At 48.5% G+C, this 21,669-nt stretch overlaps 1 long non-coding RNA gene across 2 annotated transcripts; it reads right to left on the bottom strand.

The window, feature by feature from the left end:
* Window positions 1–10,728: 10,728 nt before the first annotated feature.
* LOC129637877 (uncharacterized) lies at window positions 10,729–12,806 on the bottom strand. Of its 2 annotated transcripts, none has more exons than XR_008707618.1 (3): window positions 12,403–12,806; window positions 11,251–11,379; window positions 10,729–11,158 (listed from the first exon to the last, which is right to left on the bottom strand). It is a non-coding gene; the product is annotated as an uncharacterized LOC129637877 (long non-coding RNA). The 2 variants fall into 2 exon arrangements; XR_008707619.1 differs by having other exon boundaries at window positions 10,729–11,155.
* Between the last annotated feature and the right edge of the window lie 8,863 nt (window positions 12,807–21,669).

Here is a 21,669-nt window from a genome sequence, read left to right as displayed (position 1 = left end):
CCCGTCTCCCTGCCAAACCTTTGCAAACCCCAGCTTTCAGATGAAGAGCTGTATCAATTAGCAGAAACACTTGGTTCTCAGAAGCTGAGCTGGATCCAGGGCTATTATTAGCTTCTGAACAATGACTTAGAGGGAAAGAGAAAAAAATAAACTTACACTAGTCTTTGAATTCTGAAACCGCTATTCTGGGAAAAAATAATTATATCATACAGTTATATATATATATATAAATCACAGCCGACTCACTGGAAAAGACCCTGGTGCTGGGAAAATGGAGGGCAGGAGGAGAAGGGGGCGACAGAGGATGAGACGGTTGGATGGGCATCATCAATTCAATGGACATGAACTTGGGCAAACTCCAGGAGATGGTGAAGGACAGGGAAGTCTGGCATGCTGCAGTCCATGGGGTCTCGAAGAGTTGGACACAATGTGCCAACTGAACAACAACAAATCACAGTTAGGTGAGTTAGAGGGTTCACCTTATGGAATGAGTTCTGTTGGTCTCTCCCCAGACCTTAAAAAAAAAAAATGTTGCTTCATGGTCTCTTAATAGATGACTATAGAAGGATATACTTGTTTTTAGTGTATGAATGTGTGTGTGTGTGTGTGTGTGTTGGGCTGTTGCCTTCTTTTTGTTTTATTACTGCAAATAATTAATGTTGCTTTTAAAAAGTTAAAAGGGAAATAAACTACAATGGCAGGGGCACAGTGACATCTGCTGGCATTTCATAAACTTCTTTAACACGGGCATTTGTTCCAGACACTGCTCTCCCTTCATTCTCATGAACAGAGAGACATTCATGCCCACCTCAATTAATATTCCCCAATACGCTCCCTAAAATTATGTAAAGAGAAGATCATCAAGGAATGAAAGCCCAAGAGCCTCTTTCCCCTGGAGTAGATTCCCTCCTCTCTTTCAGCAAAGTAATCTGGAGCTCCAGGGAATGAATAATTTCATTTTATTTTAATAAGTAGAAGAGTTAGGATGGAGACAAATTAAACTCGGTGAGCTGTTTCCCTTGATTTTGTTTCTATAAATGGGAATCTCACCAATCCTTGTCTGGAAATGGTGAAGCCAGGAGGGACACGGGGTAACCACCCTCTACCTACATCGGAAGAACAAGGAACAGGAAAAGGATGCCTCCAAGACTCACAAGGAGGGATTTCAGGCCTGGGAGGCAGCAAAAGCAAAACCTCGCGTGATAAGGAGAGGGGATTCAAGGCAAGAGGCAAAGGAGCCGCTGTGAGAATAAAAGGCTCTGGGAAAAAAAGGATTCCAAAATGCTGAAGTCTCAAAAGCGGCTCCCAGTTATTTTTAAATCTCTGATGGCGGCCTGGAGCCAATGAAGCGGCAGCTAAGGGTGCTCTAGGGGAAGGAGGGGATTGTGTTCACTCTTTAGGGACGTTGTGAAGGTGTGTCCACAGAGAGGGGTCTGGCTCCACGTCCTAAGACGTGGTCACTCACCGACTGTACCCACAAAACGAACGGGGAGTGGAGGAGGGGCACGCGGGCTAAACAGTGATACCCTGGACATGAAATCAGAGAAGGCCCAGCCGCCCTGCCCCTCATCCTCGCAGGTTCTGGAGTCAGAGCCCACCACAGGACCATCCGGTCGCCCTCCACACCCTCTCTTCCTCCTGGCTCACACGTGTATCGCCACGCAGCCAGGCACATTCACACGGACCAATGCACAATTATAGGCAGACAACACGCACACCCACATGCACCCGTGCACACTCAACCCCAGACACATGCATGGTCACCAGGCACACAGGGGCACACACACAGCACTTCCCCCCGCAGGGGCTCCCAGCAGCTACTGTCTCACCCTGAGAGGTGGGCCCTCACCAGCCGCACATCCATGGCTAGCGGTTCCAGTGAAAACCTCATACATTGCAGAAAGAAAGAGTCCAGGGTCCCCAGAACAGACAGCAGGCCTCTGGACACATCAGCTCACTTGCTCGCGCTGCGCCAGGCTCTGGGGCCAGCACCCAGTGTTCAGGGCAGACAGTGCTCCCCTTCCCTCCTGGGCCACTCCAGGCACCATGCTCCTCCTCTCCTGGCAGAACTTGGTCCATGCCATCCTCCAGGTCTCAGCTTAAATGTCACCCGAAAGCCTCCCCTTTGGACAGAACTTCCTACACCCTCTGACCTATATGGCGCGTCACCTTTTTGGTGCATCCGCGCCCCGCTTTATCTCCATCTTCATGCTTATTAGAATAGATAATTACACAGTCCTTTCACTTGTCTTCAGGGCTGGTGTTGATCTCTCCCCCTAGAGAATAAGCTTCAGGAGGCAGAGATCCTGTTGGATTTGCTCACTGGTCAACATATCATCTGAATACAACAGAGCCTGACATAGCACTTGACATGGGGTCTGAAATGTTTACCGACCACATGAGAAAGGCAATGAGTGACCCCAGAAAAGCGACTCTGCATGTCATAAACAATGCTCCAGGGGGGAAATTGTTTCAGAAAAAAAAAAAGAGAGAGAGAGAAAAGAAGAGTGCCCATTTGCAGTGCTGGGATTCAAAATGACTCTCCTTTACCCTGTGTCTAGCTCAGGAGACCTGGCACTGCTCTATACAGTCCTGTTTTCCAGGAATTCCTGGTGCTTATTCATTTGCACCTCCCAGCTGCCACCTACCTTATGTATTTTTATCTTAGGTATCCTGCAAAGATAATTCTTTCTAAAAAAGAAACGAAACAAGAAACATAAATTACAATAAAAGGTGAAAATTGAAGGCAGAGAAGTAAAACGGAGTCCACAGTGAGGTTAATGTGTAAAAACTATGCCAGCAGATCCAAGACACCGTTAAGACCAGACTGTAAAATCTGCTCTGAGCCTCCTGGCAGGCTTTGTGAAAAGGGAACACAATCATTTGTTCCACTTAGAATGTCTGGTACATAAGTTACCAAACAGTTATCTCCAGAAAAAAAACTAACTTTCTTCTGATCCTGAAACCAGAGATAACACAGTGATAGTCAGCACAGCAAATAACAGCAGGAAGTATGAATTTTTTATGGCCTGTTATCTTTCTTGGTTCCTTTCATTTGTTTTCAATACTATTTTGTTCTCTGCCTTTGAGTGTTAGACTCAGCTGTATCCACTCTTAAACTTGGGTCTAAATGATCGATCTATTCTTTCTCCACGTGTATGAAGTGTTAGTCATTCAGTCATGTCGTGTCCTACTCTCTGCAACCCCATGGACTGTAGCCCACCAGGCTTCTTTGTCTGTGTAATTCCCCAGGCTGGAGTGGGTTGCCATTCCCTTCTCCAGAGGATCTTCCCACCACAGGGATCAAACACAGGTCTCCTGCACTGCAGCAAATTCTTTTATTGTCTGACCCACAAGGCTATTTTTTTTTTTCAAAATATGATATCAAGTGGCTTTCTTATAATATCTCTCAAGATAAGCACCAAAGCACCATTCAGGGAAACTGAATTTGTGGAGTGGTCAGCAACAATTCCTCGTCCTCATGATGCACCTTCCCAGGTTACTGAAAGTTCACGCAGACTAAACCTATGCAAGTTTCATTTGTAAAACAAAAATTCACCAGAAAACAAAGGATCTTTCCAAGAACCACAGGCACATTACCTACAGAAATGCTTGTATCAAAGAACCTTGGAGTGAAAAGTTCTTGTCTGTATATTACAAGGTAAATAAATGAGTGAGGAGGGAATATTCTCAGAAATCTGTGTTAGCTCTCAGCTTACCTGACTCAGGAGCATCAGTCCTCAGTGAGAGAGGCAGAATCATGTGTCCTTTGATCGACAGGGAAAGAGAGGCTCAGAGAGGTTCAATAACTTGCCCAAGGTCACACTGCTAGAAGGTGCAGAATCTGGACTCAGAAGTTAGGTATGCCTGGATCCAAAACCTGTGTCCTGTCATATCTTGGTTCTCAGCGAGTTTGGTCTTCTCCAAGCTTTTCTGACTCCAAAGTACCTCCGTTAGCTTAGGTCAGTGCATCATCATTTTGAAAAGCAAGGTTTTTTCTCATTATCCAGCCAGCATCTTACCTACAACAATTCAGACTGACCAAACATCCCAAATTAGAAGCAAGAAACTCCCTCACAATCAAGAACCTCGTGTTCTAAAGAGAGGCATCAATTCTCCTCTATATTTTCCCCTAGGTAATTCCAGAAATTTCCCAATATGTGCAATTGAGAATACCTTCCTCCCTTCCAGGAATTTCTGTGTGTGCAACCTCCCTTCTCTTTATCAGCCTTTGCAATCAGCAGCAACCTGGCCTGGACCCAGCTTTATAAGGCTGCCCCAGGAAAAGATGTGGTTTTCACAATGGATGCCCTGACAGTGCGTCATGCCACAGGCCAGTCTTCCCTTCAGAAAGACCCAAGAAGGAGCGTCAGACCCAGGGCATCTTTAAGAGACTCACTTTACGTTTTAAAACGTTTTATTTTGTATTGGGGCATAGCAGATTAGGCCTTCCCTGGTGGCTCAGATGGTAAAGAATCTGCCTGAAATGTGAGAGACCCGGGTTCGATCTCTGGGTCAGGAAGATACCCTGGGGAAGGGAATGGCACCCCATTCCAGTATTCTTGTCTGGAGAATTCCATGGATAGAGGAGCCTGGTGGGCTACAGTCCATGGGGTCCCAGAGTAGGACACAGCTGAGCAACTAACACTTTCACTTACTTTTTTCTTAGCAAATTAACAATGTTTTGATAGTTTCAGGTGAGGGAAAGGGACTCAGCCATATATATACATGTATCCATTGTCCCTAAACTCCCTTCCCATCCAGGCTGCCACATAGCGTTGAACAGAGTTCCATGAGCTATACAGAAGGTCCTTGTTGGTTATCCATTTTAAACACAGCAGTGTGTACATGTCCACCCCAAACTTTCTGATTATTCCTTATCCCCCCACTACCTCTTCAGGTACCATAAGTTCACTCTCCAGTGTTGGTTGCTCAGTCGTGTCCAATTCTTTGCGACCCCATAGACTACAACCCACAAGGCTCTTCTGTCCATGGAATTCTTCAGGCAAGAATATTGGAGCAGGTTGCCATTTCCTCCTCCAAGTCTGTGAGTAACAGACTCCCTCCAGAACATCAGCAATGACCCCAAGGTTGGGGTAGAGGGCCTGTCCCACGGGAAACAGACACCCAGAGGCGCCACCGGGCCCTGGCCAGGGCTGTTCGTGCTGAATCAGCCTCTTGATCCCATGCCCTGTCACTTTTCATCACAAGTCTAATATATTAGTGCTTCTCTCTGCCAATCAATCAGAGCCCATGCATATGGCTGCTGTCAGCAGTCCTCCGCAAGCAGAACTCCATACAGACACCCAGGTCTGTCAGCTCCCTCGGCAACACCCTTGCAGCCATGCTGGGTCCTGCTGGCTTCCCTCTCAATGTATCATCTTGGTTACAGCCAAGAGGAGAATACAAGAATCACATTCTGGGGCCATTTCGCTGCCTTGAGGGACTGCGAAATTCTGGCAGCCACACCAACAATCATGACATAATTATTATTAAATGGTAATAGTAACCGTCACTATTATCAGAGCCAGCACCGCTGGTGAACACAACCTGTGTGTGCCAGGCGCCTGACTAAAATAATTTGCGGGGCTGATGAATCATCAAACTGACCCTGCAACGTAGGAATCGTTATTTCCAAATGGGGAGACTGAGGCTTAGAGAGTTAGTTAAGTAAGGCATGGAGCCAGAATGTGACAGATCTGAGATTTGAAGCTGGACAGTCTGATTCTGAAATCCTAAACCATCGCCCTGTATGACCTCCTTCCTGCCAAGTGTCTCATCAAGGTCCCTCTGCTAGGCCCGTGGACACCCAGCGTGCCTCTCAGTGCTGAGCAGAAGAGATGAGCCCAGGACTCCGCAAGAAACTGCTTGAGTCTGCAACTTACTCTTTGGGCCTCAGTATTCCTACCCGTAAAATGGGGATAACAACATTTGTGGCAAAGAGTTAACGCAACAATGTCTGCAAAAGCAATCCTCCCTGTGCCCAGGGGAACAGAAAGAGCTTCCTACAAACGATAGCTCTTAGGGAACTGGGGATGATTAAAAAAAAAAAAAAGTTTTGAAAATTTACATCCATATTCCCATTTCTGAGTTTTCAAAGACTGACAGGAAAGGAACATCTTAAAGACAGACAGACCCAGTGAAGAGCAAGGTGATGGCAAAAGTTGATCTATTATGCAGCCAAAGGTCTAATTTTGCTCTCAGGAAAAATGAAAGAGGAACTGATTCAGCTGGCGACGCTTCAGCAGAGTGAGCCATGGTGTGCACACTGCGCTCGGAGTGTTATCAGAGCAGCGTGAGCGCGAGGGGGCGACGCCCCAAAATTGCCTGCAGCCAGACCGGTGTACTCTCTGTACTCTCTCCAAAACCAGCTCAGAGCATGAGCCCAGAGACAGGGGCCCGAGGGCTCCAAGGAGAGAGAGGACAAGCAAGAGCCAGGTGACACCAGCGTGGACCCCAGTGCAGGCCACTCGTACACACAGAGAACAAACTGTGGTGATAGAAATGGCTGTCCTGCCTTCTTTCTGGGCCCCTGACAGACTTGGCATCACCGAGCTAAGCAGCAAGGTGCCCCCCTCCGCCGTGTTGAGCCCTGCCCCAAGGCCACAGGTGCGGGGCTTGTACCAAGACCACAGAAGCGGAGCTGAGAACCAAGGTCACCCCCGAAACTGACTGAACCCCCTTGTTAACTGTTGCCAAAAGGCCCCCGATCACCACTAACAGGCTTGCTGACTCCAAATCAGGCAAAGATTGCCCATTCCAGTAAACACCCTATAGCACCCCCAACCAATCAGCTGATACCAACCTTCTAGCAGGAATGCTACCTCGGGGCTACAAAAAGTGGCTACTAACCCACGAGAACTGTCGACTCTCCCTGGCCCACTGCGCTCACACTGCCCACGTTATCTCTGCCCTTTGTTCTTAATAAACTCCCTCCCTTCTTAAATGTTCTGTGTTTGGAAATTCTTTTCCAACTCAGGCTTGGACTGCCTGAACACACCACACGCACACGACAAAGCAGCAGCAGAGGCAGCGTGCGCACAGGGACGGATGGACCCACAGGCTATGGATTGAGACCATTCGCTGAGAAATCCTGGGTGGGCCCGTTACCCGCTGTGGGGCCCTGAGGCACAACCTCTAAACCCGCATACACCTCACTGCCTGTCTGCAAAGTGGGGCATGAAACGGTCCAACAGGACCACCCGTCATCCCGACTGGAGAAGGAAACGGCAACCCACTCCAGTACTCTCACCTGGAGAATCCCCGTGGACCGAGGAGCCTGGCCAGCTACAGTCCATGGGATCGCAAAGGTTCGGGCACAACTGCGCACACGCACACATCATCCCCATATCTAGCATCTGCTTTGTGCTGAGCACCCCGCTAGATGCCAGGGACACCAGGATGTCTGAGCCACCAGACTTCACCTTCCAGTCAAGTAAGAGAAAGACAGTAAACAGAGCCACTCCAGGACATCCAAAGCCGCCCCCTGGGAAGATGGCAAGGAAGGGAATCCACACGGGGAAAGACATGGTCCCCCTAAGCAAGAAGACGCTTGAGTTGTGACCTGAAGGATGACTGGGGAGTGAACAAGGTGAGCCGTGGGACCAAGCACAGGAGGAAGGTGATCACAAGCCAGGAAAACATGGCTCAACACATGGCCACACAGGCAGAGTGCTCAGCAGAGCTCCTATTGTCCAGGAGGTGTTCAAAATACATAAACTTTATTATCAACACAGCTGCTCTAACAGGCACTGACAGAGTCCCAAGCTTGCAGATAAAGAGAGACAGGTTTGAGGGGTCAAATGTGAGAGGAAAGTTGAACTGTCTAGACATCCAAATGCTCCAGCCAAACTTTATTACCATCTTCCAAGGCTAGCAGAGCTTCCCAGGTGGTGCAGTTGCTAAAGAACCTGCCTGCCAATGCAGGAGACACAAGAGATGCAGGTTCAATCCCTGGGTCAGGAAGATTCCCTGGAGGAGGAAATGGCAACCCATTCCAGTATTCTTGCCTGGAGAATCCCATGGACAGAGGAGCCTGGTGGGCTACAGTCCATGAGGTTGCAAAGAGTACACACGCAGTAACACGAAGGCTAGCAGAGCCTCCAAAGATGGGCAATCAGAGGGGGGCTCAGAGCTTTCCGGAAGCTATTCTCGTCTTCCTGTCAAAATCCATGATCACACCCACTCATGGGAGAAAAATATCGCCATACTCTGAAAAGGAACCTTCCGGAATTCATGATCAAAAAATGGATCTGTGTGCAGGAGAGATGCTAGCCAAGCCACTGGGAAGAGTGCGTGTGGGTGCTGGGGTGGGAGACGGGATGCTGCTTCTTTGAAGGGCCACCTAGGGAGAGAGCTAGGAAGATAACGCACAGAGATACCCGCCAGTGGACCAGCCACACAAAACGGATATCACTGAGAAACCTGAGATTCTTTTTCCCTATACATGAATCCCCCGTCTTGAATGAAAGACTTTGTTCTAAGCTCCTAAAGGAGGAAAGGGGGCAGCGGGGAGTTAATTTCTCAGATGCTGTAGGGCTTACCCATCAGTGCTGGGAAGTCCACAAACTGAATTCAGTTAAGGAGATGAATCGGAACTTTGAGAACAAAAGCTGGCTGGCCAAGAAGGCACACTTCTGTATTTACTGTCCTGAAAAATATCTGACAGTGTTTCCCACAACATGCAAGCCAAAAATGTATCATGGTATGTTGCTGCATTAAACCTTCTAATGGGGGACTTCCCTGGTGGTCCAGCGGCTAAGACTCCGTGCTCCCAATGCAAGGGGCTCAGGTTCAAGCCTGGTCAGGAAGCTGGATCCCACGTGTTGCAACTAAGACCCAGCACAGCCAAATAAGTAACAAACAACAACAACAAAAAAAACTCTTCCACTGGCTTAAATGGAATAAAAGCTAAAGTCCTTATCAGGTCTCAGGAGCCTCTATGACCCAACTTCACCAATACAGCTGTGTCTGTTTCAGCCTCAGGGCCCTTGCCTTGCCATTCCCTCTTTCTTAATTGCTCTTCACTCTAGAAGGAATGCTCCTTCTGATCACTGTGTATTTCAAATGCTTTGAATAGTGCTTGGCGTGTATTAGGTTCTCAATAAATACTTGATCTATATCAATGTTTTTTTCCAGTAGTCATGTATGGATGTGAGAGCTGGACCATAAAGAAGGCTGAGCACCCCAAAGAATTGATGCTTTTGAATTGTGGTGCTAGAGAATACTCTTGAGAGTCCCTTGGACAGCAAGGAGGTCAAACCAGTCCATCCTAAAGGAAATCAATCCTGAATATTCACTGGAAGGACTGATGCTGAAGCTGAAGCTCCAATACTCTGGCCACCTCATGCAAAGAGCAAACTCACTGGAAAAGACCCTGATGCTGGGAAAGATGGAAGGCAGGAGGAGAAGGGGGCCACAGAGGATGAGACGGTTGGATGGCATCACCGACTCAATGGACATGAGTTTGAGCAAACTCTGGGAGATGATTAAGGACAGAGAAGCCTGGCGTGCTGTATTCCATGGGGTCACAAAGAGCCATATATGACTTACTGACTGAACAACCACAACATATCAACTGCTGCTTTTCACCTAGATCTCAGCTCAAATCTCTCCTCCCTGGAAAGCCCTTCCAAGTCACTCTTTATCATACTGTCACATCATAATTTTTTTAACCCTCATCCTTATTCTCATAAAAATGTATTTCCATCCCTTGCTTATTGTCTGGCTCTCCCCAGAACCAGAGAAGCTCCACGAAAGCAAGGTTTTCATTGGCCCTGTTCCCTGAGCAGAACATTGAACACGTGGTATGTTCTGGATACATATTGATTATGTAAGGTACTCCTTCCCCCAATACAGACACACCCATCCACAGCAGCAAGCATGCGTCACCCACGTCTGTTGTGTCTTGTGACGATGACTGATCAACAATAATGATGGTGTTCAGAGCAACTCCAGATATAACATATGAATATGGTTGTCTCTCCTTACAAATCCATGGGTCACTGGGAAGGATTGAGGGAGGGAGAAGAAGGGGACGACAGAGGATGAGATGGTTGGGTGGCATCACCAATTCAACGGACATGAGTTTGAGCGAACTCCGGAAGACAGTGAAGAACAGTATCCTTCACCAAAGTGCTGCACTCCATGGGGTCACGAGTCGGACGTGACTCAGCAACTGAACAACATCTTCATGAAGAACCTCCAGCCCCAGCAACCTAGTCTGACCACGTTCTCTGCTGAAGTCGTCTGAAGGTGCTGGGTACCCCCTCGTGTTGAAGCTCCCTCACTGTTTATTCTTTAATTAAAGTTTTAATATTTACACTGGTGCCTTGAGGCAGTATTTTAAATAATGGGAGGAAGGCAACAGGGAGAGCCTCAGACCTTCTTTCAGAGCATCATCTCCAAGTCTAAGGTCTTCGGCACAACCAAGTTTCATCTCAGGCAACATGGGGGAAGGAAATGTGACAAGTGACCACCTTTTGGGAAGTCATCTGGTATTCATCTCTGGAGCGTGCTTACTGCGTGGCTCCCATGCTGGGTGGGAAAAGCGAGATGAGCTGTCCTGTGTCCTTCAGAGAAAACGCACTCAGACTTCAACAGTCTTCACACACGCCACCGGAAATCCACTGCCTCCCCAAAGCATTTTCTATGTCAGGTCCAATTTCCCTCTTGGAATGTGTTCGTTACTCCACACAGCAGCTTAAAGGATGCAAACAAAATGGTCTAATTTTGGGAAAGGTGAAATGTCAGACATATTTATACAGGGCAGAACCAATTTTCTAAATGCAAAAAAAAACAAAACTCATCTGAAAGGAATTTTATAAAATAAAATGTTTTGGTATGGCTTGTTCTGAAAAGGCTAAATTTGCTTTAAAAAAAAAAAAAGTCATCAGAGACATAAGGATGTCGAAGAGGCCTATGCTCAGCCATTAGAGGAGTAGGTAAAAAAATAGCATCAATTATCATGAAGAGAAAAATAGGGCAGAGTGGGTGAATTCCAGGAGGAGAAATCTGCTCAGACCCATGTTTTGGCTCGTTTCTGAGTGGAAAACTCTGGGACCGTGGGGTGACGTTAAAGACAGCACGTGCTTAGGAAAGGAACTTTCACAGGATGGTACTTTCATCCCAGGAGGCCGAGGAGAAGCGGGCTTTTCTGCTGATTAAAGAAGAAAAATGCACATCCGCTGTAAAAATTTAATTTCAGGGTTTAGGTGCCTGTTGAGATGTTGTCAGATGCTCCGAACCCACCTCTTAGCCAGTGGGCGGCATGTCGCTGATTCCTCCTTAGAACATGAGGCGCGGTCAGGCTTGGAGAGAATGAGGTTCTGTCGAGAAATCTCCCTTTATGATTAACCTCCTTTTCTGCTTCCATTGGAGCTGTTGTTTAAAAGGAAGTGCATGCATGTAAGGGAGGCTGCCAGCCTTCTATATCCCACCAGGTGTCATAAGACTCACAACAGAGAGCCATCTATTTGATAAAAATAACGAAGACTGACGTTGTCTAGGCACCTGCCCGTGTGCCAGACCCTGCTCCGTGCTTATCGCTGTCTTTAATTCTCCCCTAGACCCTCGGAGGCCAACACCACCACTGAAACTTTCATCTGGCAGGTGAATAAACTAAAGCACAGAGAGGTGAAGCCGTTTGCCCAAGGTCACACAGCAAGCAGGTGTCAGAACCAGGGCCTGGCACTCCTCTCAAGCCTTATCTCTGGATGCTAACGGTGCCCTCAAAAATTGTAAAGGATGAGGCCAGCCTCTTCCTAATCCAACTCAGTCATGAGTTAACATAAGGGAAACCCAGTGGATTCCTTTAGATCCCAGCGCTTTCCAGATGAGCTCAGAGAGCAAGGCCTGGAGTCAGTCCCAAAGTTTGCCTTGAAGTCCCCGTCAGAGCCAGCTTTACCCTTCGTGGGCCTAGGTCCTTGCCTGTGACAAAAAAAGACCTAGCCAAAAATAAAACTGCCCATGGCTCCAGCCAGGCCCTCTGTGGTCACTTAAAAATTGAAAGGATCCAGGCCCTCACATCTCTTTTATTTTTCCCTTTGTAACAAAGATAAATGTGAAACGGAGGGTGGATGAAGTAGGACAGGAGCAGGGAGCCATCACCGGCTGGGACGTGTCTTAAACTTGTGCTGAGAAGGCCAGGCTTTTTGTGGGTTTGTTGTTTTTCTTTTTAATAATAAACGTATGTACAATCAGTATTATTATAAGAGAACACTCCACTCACGTGCATCACATTTTGGCTCAAACAAAGCGATTCCAGGACACCTCCACTACTTCTTTTCCAAGTTCAACTAGGACCCCGGGTAGGGTACCAGTTCAGTTCTCCGGACTGCTAGGCTCGGATTTACAAGCACTTGAGCAACCCTGCCCCACAAGCCCCGAGTCCCGCAGACGCACCTTGGCCCTTATCCGGGGAGAAGCAGAAAGCAGAAGCCCCCTGTTTCCTAGAGGCAGAGAATGGAGTTGGCGGCTCCTCCGGGGCCAGGGCGGGTCGGGTCTTCCCCGCCCTTTCCGCGTGGGCAACTTCCGGGCTGGCCTGGTCTCTGGGAGCTAAGACCTTGAAGGCTCCCAGACCATCTCGACCAGCTGGCTCCCCGCGCAGCAGCGAGGTGGGAGCAGAGACTCGTCAGCCCTCCCCTGACCTCTAACCCTCTAGAGTTGGGAAACTAGGGCTGACAAGGGGCGACCCTGGCCTTCACGGAGAACTGCTCCTGGGTTTCCTCCCCAGAGTGAAGGTGCCCTATGGCACCAAAGGAACCAAGGGGCTCAGCGGGAGTTTCCAAGTCCTGAGTTCCCAGGCTGGCGCCCCCTTCCCCTCCCCATCACCCAGGGTCGAAGGCAGAGACATTTTGGGGCGTCCCTCCCGGTGTCCATGAACACACACTCTCACTCCAGCGCAGCGACCCTCCACTTCCCCACCTCCCAGAACGGATTCGGCGCTTCCAAACGCCCTCCCAGGCCACCAAGTGCCTCCTCCCCCAGACCTCGCGAAGGGCGGTGAAGAGACAGCGCCCCGGGGCGCACCAAGTGCACGCTTGCCGCCGGCCAGGAAACCTAAGCAAAGTGCGCAGGCAGATTCCCGCTGCTCGCTGCACCTGCACTCGCTCCCAGGAGGACGGCCGGGGCAGCCGGGGCGCTCCGGAGAGGCGCTTCGAGGCGAGCAAGGGCGTCCGTCCGGAAGGACGCGGGGGCCGGAGGGGTCCAGATCTCAGACCCCGGGAGGACGTGCCGGGAAATCTCTCCAACGCACTGAGAAAGTTCCCAGTCTAGCGCGCCCCGCCTGGCCCTGGGAGGAAGCCCGTGCTCGCGGAGCCAGCTCTCCCCTCTGTGGGACCCTCTGGTCAGCTTGGGGGGGGGGGGGGAGCGGGGGATACGGAGGCGGTGGCTCCGCCCGGACTTACCTAGAACTCCTGCCGCGCCCGGCTCCGGTCGCCTTCCGCTCGGCCCCAGACCCTCCGATGTCCCCGCGCTCTCGGCCCCCTCAGCCACACTCACCATGAGCTGGAGGTGGCGAAAGCGGGTGCGGGCTTCTTCCACGCCGGCCGCAACTTTGCTTGCAGGTCAGCCCCGCCCTGGCGCCCCTGCCTGGGCGGCAGGCTGGGCGCAGCTGCGCGCGGCGCGGGTCACGACCGCTGGGCCGAAGCGGCCACTACCAGGCGTGAGGAGCGCCAGGTCCCCCAGTCCCGGGGCGCGCAGTCCGCTCCTCAGCGCTCCGCCCGGGAGGAAGCTCGGAGTTCTCGCGCTCCGGACGCAGGGGCGGGGCGCGCGGCCGTCCCCCTCCAGATGCGGGGTGCCCCGCTGGCTCCTTTCTCCTCCCCTGCCCCGGAGTCGCGCGCGTGGGTCTGGCCGCGGCCGCCGCCTCCGCCGACCGCTGGCTGGCAGAGCGCCCCCGCCCCAGCGCGGGGGCCGCCGGGGGCTGGGGTGAAGCGAGAGGGATTCCCCTCGGCGAGTTCGGGCTTCCCCACCCGGCGCGGACCCCGGGCTCCGTCCGCCGCCGCTGCCGCCGAGGCTGAAGCACCACTTCTGGGCAGCGTAGACTGTGCCTCCTGCTCCGGCTAGAGGAGGCGGTGGCGGCGCGGCTCGCACAGGGACTGGAAAGGAGGTGACCTTCAAACCCCGCGCTCGGGGAGACCGGGAGGAGGGCTGGGGTGACGGAAGGGAGCGGTGTGTACCGGGCTGGCCCGTGAGAGCGCCGGCAGGCGGGCGGCGGAGAGTCAAGAAGAGAGCTTCAAATAAAAATATGGATTAGGAAATAAACAAAGGAGGGCGAGAGAGCGAGCGAGAAAAATGTGTGCATATGTGTGTGCGTGTGCGCGCGTGTCTGTGTGCGTGTGTGTGTGTGTGTGAGCGCGCGACAGGCGCCGAGCGGCTGCGGAGCCAAAAATAAGCCAGAGCGCGAGGGAGCGCCCCCTCCCCCGTCCCCTCGCCGGCACCGCCGCGGCGGTCAAGCTTGCAGCCCGGGATTCCAGCGGGCCGGTGGAGACGCGTGCTACCCAGGGCCTCAGCCTCCTGGGGTGAAGGGGTGAGAATTGGAAGTGGGGTCGTGAGCCCGGGTCTTTGGCATCCCCGAGTCCTGGTCCCAAAGTGGACTCACAGCGACAGCGCCCCTCTCCACCCCTGCCTATCAGGGAGAGTGGAAGAATCCCCTAGAGAAATGCTAAGTGGAGGAGGTGTCTTGCCCCAATCGCTTCTGGTCTAGGAAATTTTGAGGCCAGGGAGAGACGGAGCCATATCCGAGATGCATAAATTTATCCAGGCCCCACCGACACCAGGCAAGGAGCGGGTGTGCGCTGGCCTGAGCCACCCCTCCCTGGCCTCTTAACTGACCCCTAGTCCTGCTCTAGAGGGGTCGTCCAGAGACTACTCTCTCAGCAGTTGCCTGTCCCAAGCCCTGGGACGCCTCCGTAAATCCCCCCACTCAGTGAGCGCTCACCATCACCACATCCTATCTCAAGTATTGACACCGAACTTTCTCAACAACTAAATGAAGTAGATGCTGTAGCTTTGTCCATTTCACAGACCAGAAAACAGGCTTAGAGAGGTTAAGGCAGCAGCCATATCCGAGTCATATTCTTTCCTGAGCCCGACCCTGGACTCACAGAGCCAGAAATTCAGATTTTTGTTTTTTGATAAACACCTAAAATGGTGATCAAATTGTACAGGAAAGTTAGAAGTCCACAAAGTTATAGTTTGCCCAAGGTCACAGAACTGGCAAGAACTCCAGCATTTGGGCAAGACCTACTTTCATGGGGTGGACCACTGCACCACACTGCCTTCTGAGGGGCAGATGGGATTGGGTTAATCCAGGTTCCAGCCTTGAACACCCACTTTGAGGCTCACCGTTCATCTTCCTGCTCTATCCTTTGATTATTTTTGCACTTGAACCATGGCTCCTTTTCCAGGTAGAACTAACTGTAAGATTTCCAAAAGCAGGGACCACGTTACATGCATTGCTTTGTATCATGTGTATTTCCTAAGTGCCTACCACATAGTAGACTTGTCAGAGTTACCCTGCAATCCTGTCCGGCTAGGATTTCTTCCAACATTAGGATAAAATAAAGAAAGGGAGCTTCTACCTACAACTGAATTAAAAAAAAAAAAAGCAACAAAAATAACTTTGCAAAATCCACAAAGACATCATTCTCACTGCCCCAGTAGGTGATTTTGTGATTCTGGTTGGCTTTACTATATCCGTCCTGAGGACTCTCTTTGATGAGAATGTATTTGTATGTAAACAACTTTTTTTTTCTTTATACTATACTAGTCTCTTATCCATCAGCGATAACACAATGAAGCCATAAATCTGGCTTAGTAACATCATAATCATTTCCCCCAGAAACTGTTTACAATGGAAAAACCACCGAATTTCAATGTAATTGTCTAGCCATGCAGGGAGATGAGATGGGTTGTAAAAGAGGTATTCTCAATTTAAAAGCAAATTATCAATAATGAGAGAAGAAATAAATGGCAGTTAATGGGAAGTTCTGTTGAAATATAATGTTTTGTGCAAGTGCACCAACAGGAATTGTTTCTCCATTGCTCCTTCATTTTTATTCCAGAAGGCAGAAACACTGGCTTTTGTTTCATTAGAATGGGTGATCTCTGGATGCTTTATTATTTTTTAATATATATTTTTCCATTGGAAATGAAATAAAACATTCACAACTATCTCCAAATCAAGGTCAGTCTGAGTCGACTCCAACTTATTTATTGTGGAGTAGAAATAAGCTTAGGTGTATTAGCGATGAGTGTCAGGAATGACTCACTGGTGCTGTGTTGCTACATGGCTTACGAAAGCTTAATATGAGTGGGCAGACATTCATTACAATTTAAAACAAAATTTGAGTAAAGATCAATATAGCATGCTATTATGCTATTCATCCGAAAAGTATTAAGTTTCTTTTTCACCATGACCTTTCCATTCCAGGAAAAACTGGAAAAATTCCTGAGTTTTTCTATCTTTCTTCCACGTTGAGCCACTTCTAAGTAACGAGAGGTGCTGAAGTAAACAGCTCCTAATGCATCTGAGGGTGGAGGAATGCCCAGCTCTGGGGAAGAACTTGGAGCCTTTGGCTCCTCCTACTGGACGTGAAAGATACTTTGCAATTTGTGTTGTAAGCAGATGTCAAAAAGGTGTCATCCACAAACTGGTAGGCAAGAGTGACCTGTGTCCTCATGCCTGGCTGAGAGTATATTGTGCTGTGCTGTGCTAAGTCCCTCCAGTCGTGTCCAGCTCTTTGTGACCCCATGGGCCGCAGCCCACCAGTCTCCTCTGTCCACGGGATTCTCCCGGCAAGAATACTGGAGTGGGTTGCCATGCCCTCCTCCAGGGGATCTTCCCGACCCAGAGATCAAACCTGCATCTCTTATATTTCTTGCATTGGCAGACAGGTTCTTTACCACTAGCACCACCTGGGAAGCCCTGAGAATATATTGAGCTTAGTCAAAAAGCTCAAGATATACTTAGAATGTAAGTGCCATCATTTCACTTTCAAACTTAAGATCTTCTTCTGGTTCCTCACTGCCCCCCAAGATAAAGTCTAAGGTGTTCTACATGAGTTACAATCTCCTCAATTTTCTGGCTCTTGTTTACATGGACCCTATAGCCCAGAGGTGAACTTTCCTCGCTTGTCCCCAATCCTTTGCATATACTGTTCCTCCAACATGGACTCCTCCCACAGACTCTCTTTTCCTGGATAATTTCTGTTTATCTTTTAGATCTCTACTTGGACATCACTTCTCACTGCCAACCCTCATCCCACATAGAAGATACGGCAGCGTCTCTCTTCGGAACTCCTTGACCACCTCTCCATAAGTTTATCTTATCATCTGCCTCTGCTTATTGTAAATTTTCACTTCCATTCGACAGAAGGGTCCTTGATGTCAAGGACTCTTTCTCAGTGCATGGGGCCAAACACATAACAAGCTCCACAAATGTTGGTGAACCTTCCTTCTCCATTCCAGTCACCACTGTGGGCATTTCTGTCAACCTGCTCATCCATTCATTTAATCCTCCTTTCTGCCACTAAACCTATATTTTACTAGAGGCTAGTCTCTTATGTCTCATTTAGCCTATAAATTAGACACAGTCTCTGCACTCAAGAAGCTTATAATCTACTCAGCCATAAAAAAAAGAATGAAATGATGCCATTTGCAGCTACATGGATGGACCTAGCAATTATCATACTAAGTGAAGTAAATCATAAAGAAAAAGACAAATACTATATGATATCACTTATATGTAGAATCCAAAATACAACACAAATGAAACTTACCTATGAAACGGGCTCACAGACATGGAGAACAGACTTTTGGTTACCAAGGCGGAGGAGGATAGGGGAAGCATGGATTGGGAATTTGGGATTAGCAGATGCAAATTATTGTATATAGGACAGATAAACAACAAGGTCCTACTGTGTAGCACAGGGAACTATTCTCAGTGCTCTGACAAATCATAATGGAAAAGAATATATATGTGTGTGTGTGTGTATACATATAACTGAATCACTTTGCTATACAGCGGAATTTAACATTGTGAATCAACTATACTTCAATAAAATACATTTTTTTTAGAAAGAAGCTTATAGTCTAACATGATTAATAGGCAGCACATATAAATGATCTCCAGCATTTGGAAAGATTTGGGCCAGAACTGAATGGGAGGATACAACTAGACATGAGTGAAAAGGTGAAGGCCAGCCAAAGCTTTCTAGAAGACATTGCCTCTAAACATAGACACCACAGTAGGAATTACCTGAAGAGTTGGATGAAGGGCATTCTGGGAGAAGAACACAGCTTATGAGACTGCCTGAAGCCAAACAGAGCAGAGCTCCTTCAAGGAGCAGCAAATGGGTTCAATATTAATAGAATCATGCCGAGTTCAAGGGTCTGGAGGGTGTTGGGGAAGCGAGACAGGGAACAATGAAGTGGAAACACAGAGCAGGGAAAGCCCATAAAGACCCCTGAACTGAAACAAGAGCTGTGCTGGCTTTACCCCCAAGGCAGCTTTTGACAGGATGACTCCAAGGTTGGTCAAGACCCACCATCGCATGGTGGCACGTCCTGAACTGCATCTGCCCTCTCTTCCATGACCATTGTCTCCTTATTGTCTTATATTTATTTAAGAACTGTTCCAAATGGTCAGTGTGAACAGCCAGCAAATTCTGGGAACTGCTAGGTCACTCCCAAGTGGTCTAGGGCTTCCCGGGAGCTCAGTGGCCAAGAACCTGCCTGCCAATGCAGGAGATGCAGGTTCAATCCCCAGGTTGGGAAGATGCCCTAGAAAAGGAAATGGCAACCCACTCCAGTAGTCTTGCCTGGAGAATTCCACAGACAGAGGAGCCTGGCATGCTACAGTCCATGGGGTCACAAGAGAGTCAGATATGACTTACTGACTAAACAACAAAAACACCACCAGAGCAGTCTAGGACTTCTAGGAATGATCGGTGGTATACTAGACAGGATAGGAAAAGGATGAAAAGAGCAAGCTCAAACAAAGTGATGCAGCCAAGCACCCTTCTGAGTCTCTTCTTCCCAAAGGACACCTTTCCATTGCAGTCACTGAAGGGAGGACATATAGGTCACATTTATTTGTGAACGACTCTGATTCAATATAGTGCTTCACACAGTCCTAATATTATGTCAGACCTCAAGTTCTGAATCTTCAGGCTTACCTGAAGGCTTCATCACAGTCCAGGTCAACTAATGAACTAATTAAAACAGTCTGAGGACCACAGGGGAATGGATTGCACCTTATATTCTCTACTCCTTCCTTAGTCATCTGGCACATGGCAGATACTCAATATACCCTCATTGATTGGTTGAACTCACTCACCATCTATCATGTAGTTCCGGGGCTTGATATTAACCAAGAAATCTGATACTGAGAATGAGCTATCCAGTGACCAGGATTGAACTCTCTTCTTCTTACAAACTTTCACACTCTGTTTAAATATGTCTTGGAAATAGTAAACATGATGATTTCTCCAGTTTTCCTTGGGTACATTCCTTTTTCTCCCTTGCCTACATCCCCCAAATAAAAATGAAGACAGTCATAATGGTAAAAAAAAAAAATAACATACTAAACAACTGTGATGGTAAGAATAGCAACAAAAAATAACAAGCATGTGGCATTCACTGCATAAGCTCTTTAGTTGTATTATCTCATTTAACCCTTGCACGATAACTCTGCTGCAGCTGCTGCTAAGTCGCTTCAGTCGTGTCCGACTCTGTGCGACCCCATAGACGGCAGCCCACCAGGCTCCCCCGTCCCTGGGATTCTCCAGGCAAGAACACTTGAGTGGGTTGCCATTTCCTTCTCCAATGCAGGAAAGTGAAAAGTGAAAGTGAAGTCGCTCAGTCGTGTCCGACTCTTAGCGACCCCATGGACTGCAGCCTACCAGCCTCCTCCGTCCATGGGATTTTCCAGGCAAGAGTACTGGAGTGGGGTGCCATCGCCTTCTCCGCACTATAACTCTAGGTGTAAGTATTTTTAGGGTTTCCTTTATACAGATAAGAAAGTGAAAGTATTAGTCACTCAGTTGTATCTAACTCTTTGTGACCCATTAACTGTAGCCCTCAAGGCTCCTCTGTCCATGGAATTCTCCAGGCAAGAATACTGGAATTTCCTTCTCCAAGGGGTCTTCCTGATACAGGGATCAAACCCACATCTCCTCTCTCACATTGCAGGCTTATTCTTTACTGTCTGAGCCACCAGGGAAGCCCATAGATAAGAAAATCAAAGCTTAAAAGGAAGAGGTTCAGTCACTTGGCCAAGTCCACAGAGATGGTGAATGGTGGGGCCAAGACTCAAAACTAAGTCTGCTTTGTGGCAGAATTGAGTTCATGAAGCATAAATCATGATGCATCTTGTCTTTCTGTATTCAAGGGCTCATCTTCCATGTAGGCAGGCTTACAATCGCATCAGTGATTTATGTTCATGAACATAGAAATGCCTAGTTCATTTGTCTTGGAATAACAAAAATAAAAAGGGAGGTCCGATGATCTGTAGCACCAAAGGGAGCCTGCTTATATAAAAAGCATTTTTGGAAACATATTTGGAGTGTGATCAGAATAAGGTGAACCAAGAATCCCTAACACTTGGCCAGTAATGAGTAGACACTAAGCTCTGTCTTTGGTTTAGTGCAAGCTAGTTTATATGCCATTTAGTATATATTTACGGAGAAGGCAATGGCACCCCACTCCAGGACTCTTGCCTGAAAAATCTCATGGATGGAGGAGCCTGGAAGGCTGCAGTCCATGGGGTCGCTGAGGGTCGGGCACGACTGAGCAACTTCACTTTCACTCTTCACTTTCCTGCATTGGAGAAGGAAATGGCAACCCACTCAAGTGTTCTTGCCTGGAGAATCCCAGGGATGGGGGAGCCTGGTGGGCTGCCATCTATGGGGTCGCACAGAGTCGGACACGACTGAAGTGATTTAGCAGCAGCAGTATATATTTAAGAAATACACTTGCAGGGACTTCCCTGGTGATCCGGTGGTTAAGAATCAGCCTTGCAATGCAGGGGAGGCGGGTCCAGTTTCTGGGAAGGGAACTAAGATCCCACGTGCTGCAGAGTAGCTAAGCCTGAGCACCACAAGGAGAGAGTGGAGAGCCACAGTAAAAGATCTCTCATGATGCAATGCAGATCCGTGAGCTGCACCAAGGACCCAACGCAGCCAGAGAAAGAAATTTTTGAAGAAAAGATACATACTTTCACACATCTTTAAGACACAAGTGGATAAAACTCTGGAGTAAGTCTATTTTCATAGTCTGAACCGACCACTTAACAGCAATGTGAGCCAAGCAACGTGTTTTTAAACATTACGAATCCTCCACTTCCTGTTTGTAAAACAGGGGTGAGGATGGCAATGATGAAGATGATAATGGGCAACATAACTAATGTGATAACAGTTACAGAGGACACTGCAGTTGACTCCCATCCCCAAGCATGCTAATTCTGACCTCCTCACACATGACTAGTTTAGGACTTATCCTAAGGTCCATGTTAATCTGATCTAAGAAAAGGTGATCAACATACTAATGGAAAACATTTTGACCCACCTGAAAGCCACAGGAAAAGGTGCTTTTTTTCTTTTTCTTCTCCCTCCAAATGTTCCCTTATGTATCTATCACCTCTGGGTCTGCCACAGATGATCTTATGAT

Source organism: Bubalus kerabau, chromosome 23 (genome assembly GCF_029407905.1).
Source record: "Bubalus kerabau isolate K-KA32 ecotype Philippines breed swamp buffalo chromosome 23, PCC_UOA_SB_1v2, whole genome shotgun sequence".
In the NCBI taxonomy this organism is placed as follows: Eukaryota; Metazoa; Chordata; class Mammalia; order Artiodactyla; family Bovidae; genus Bubalus; species Bubalus kerabau.
The sequence above is the reverse complement of the archived record's forward strand: the minus strand, read 5'-3'. Positions and strand labels throughout refer to the sequence as shown.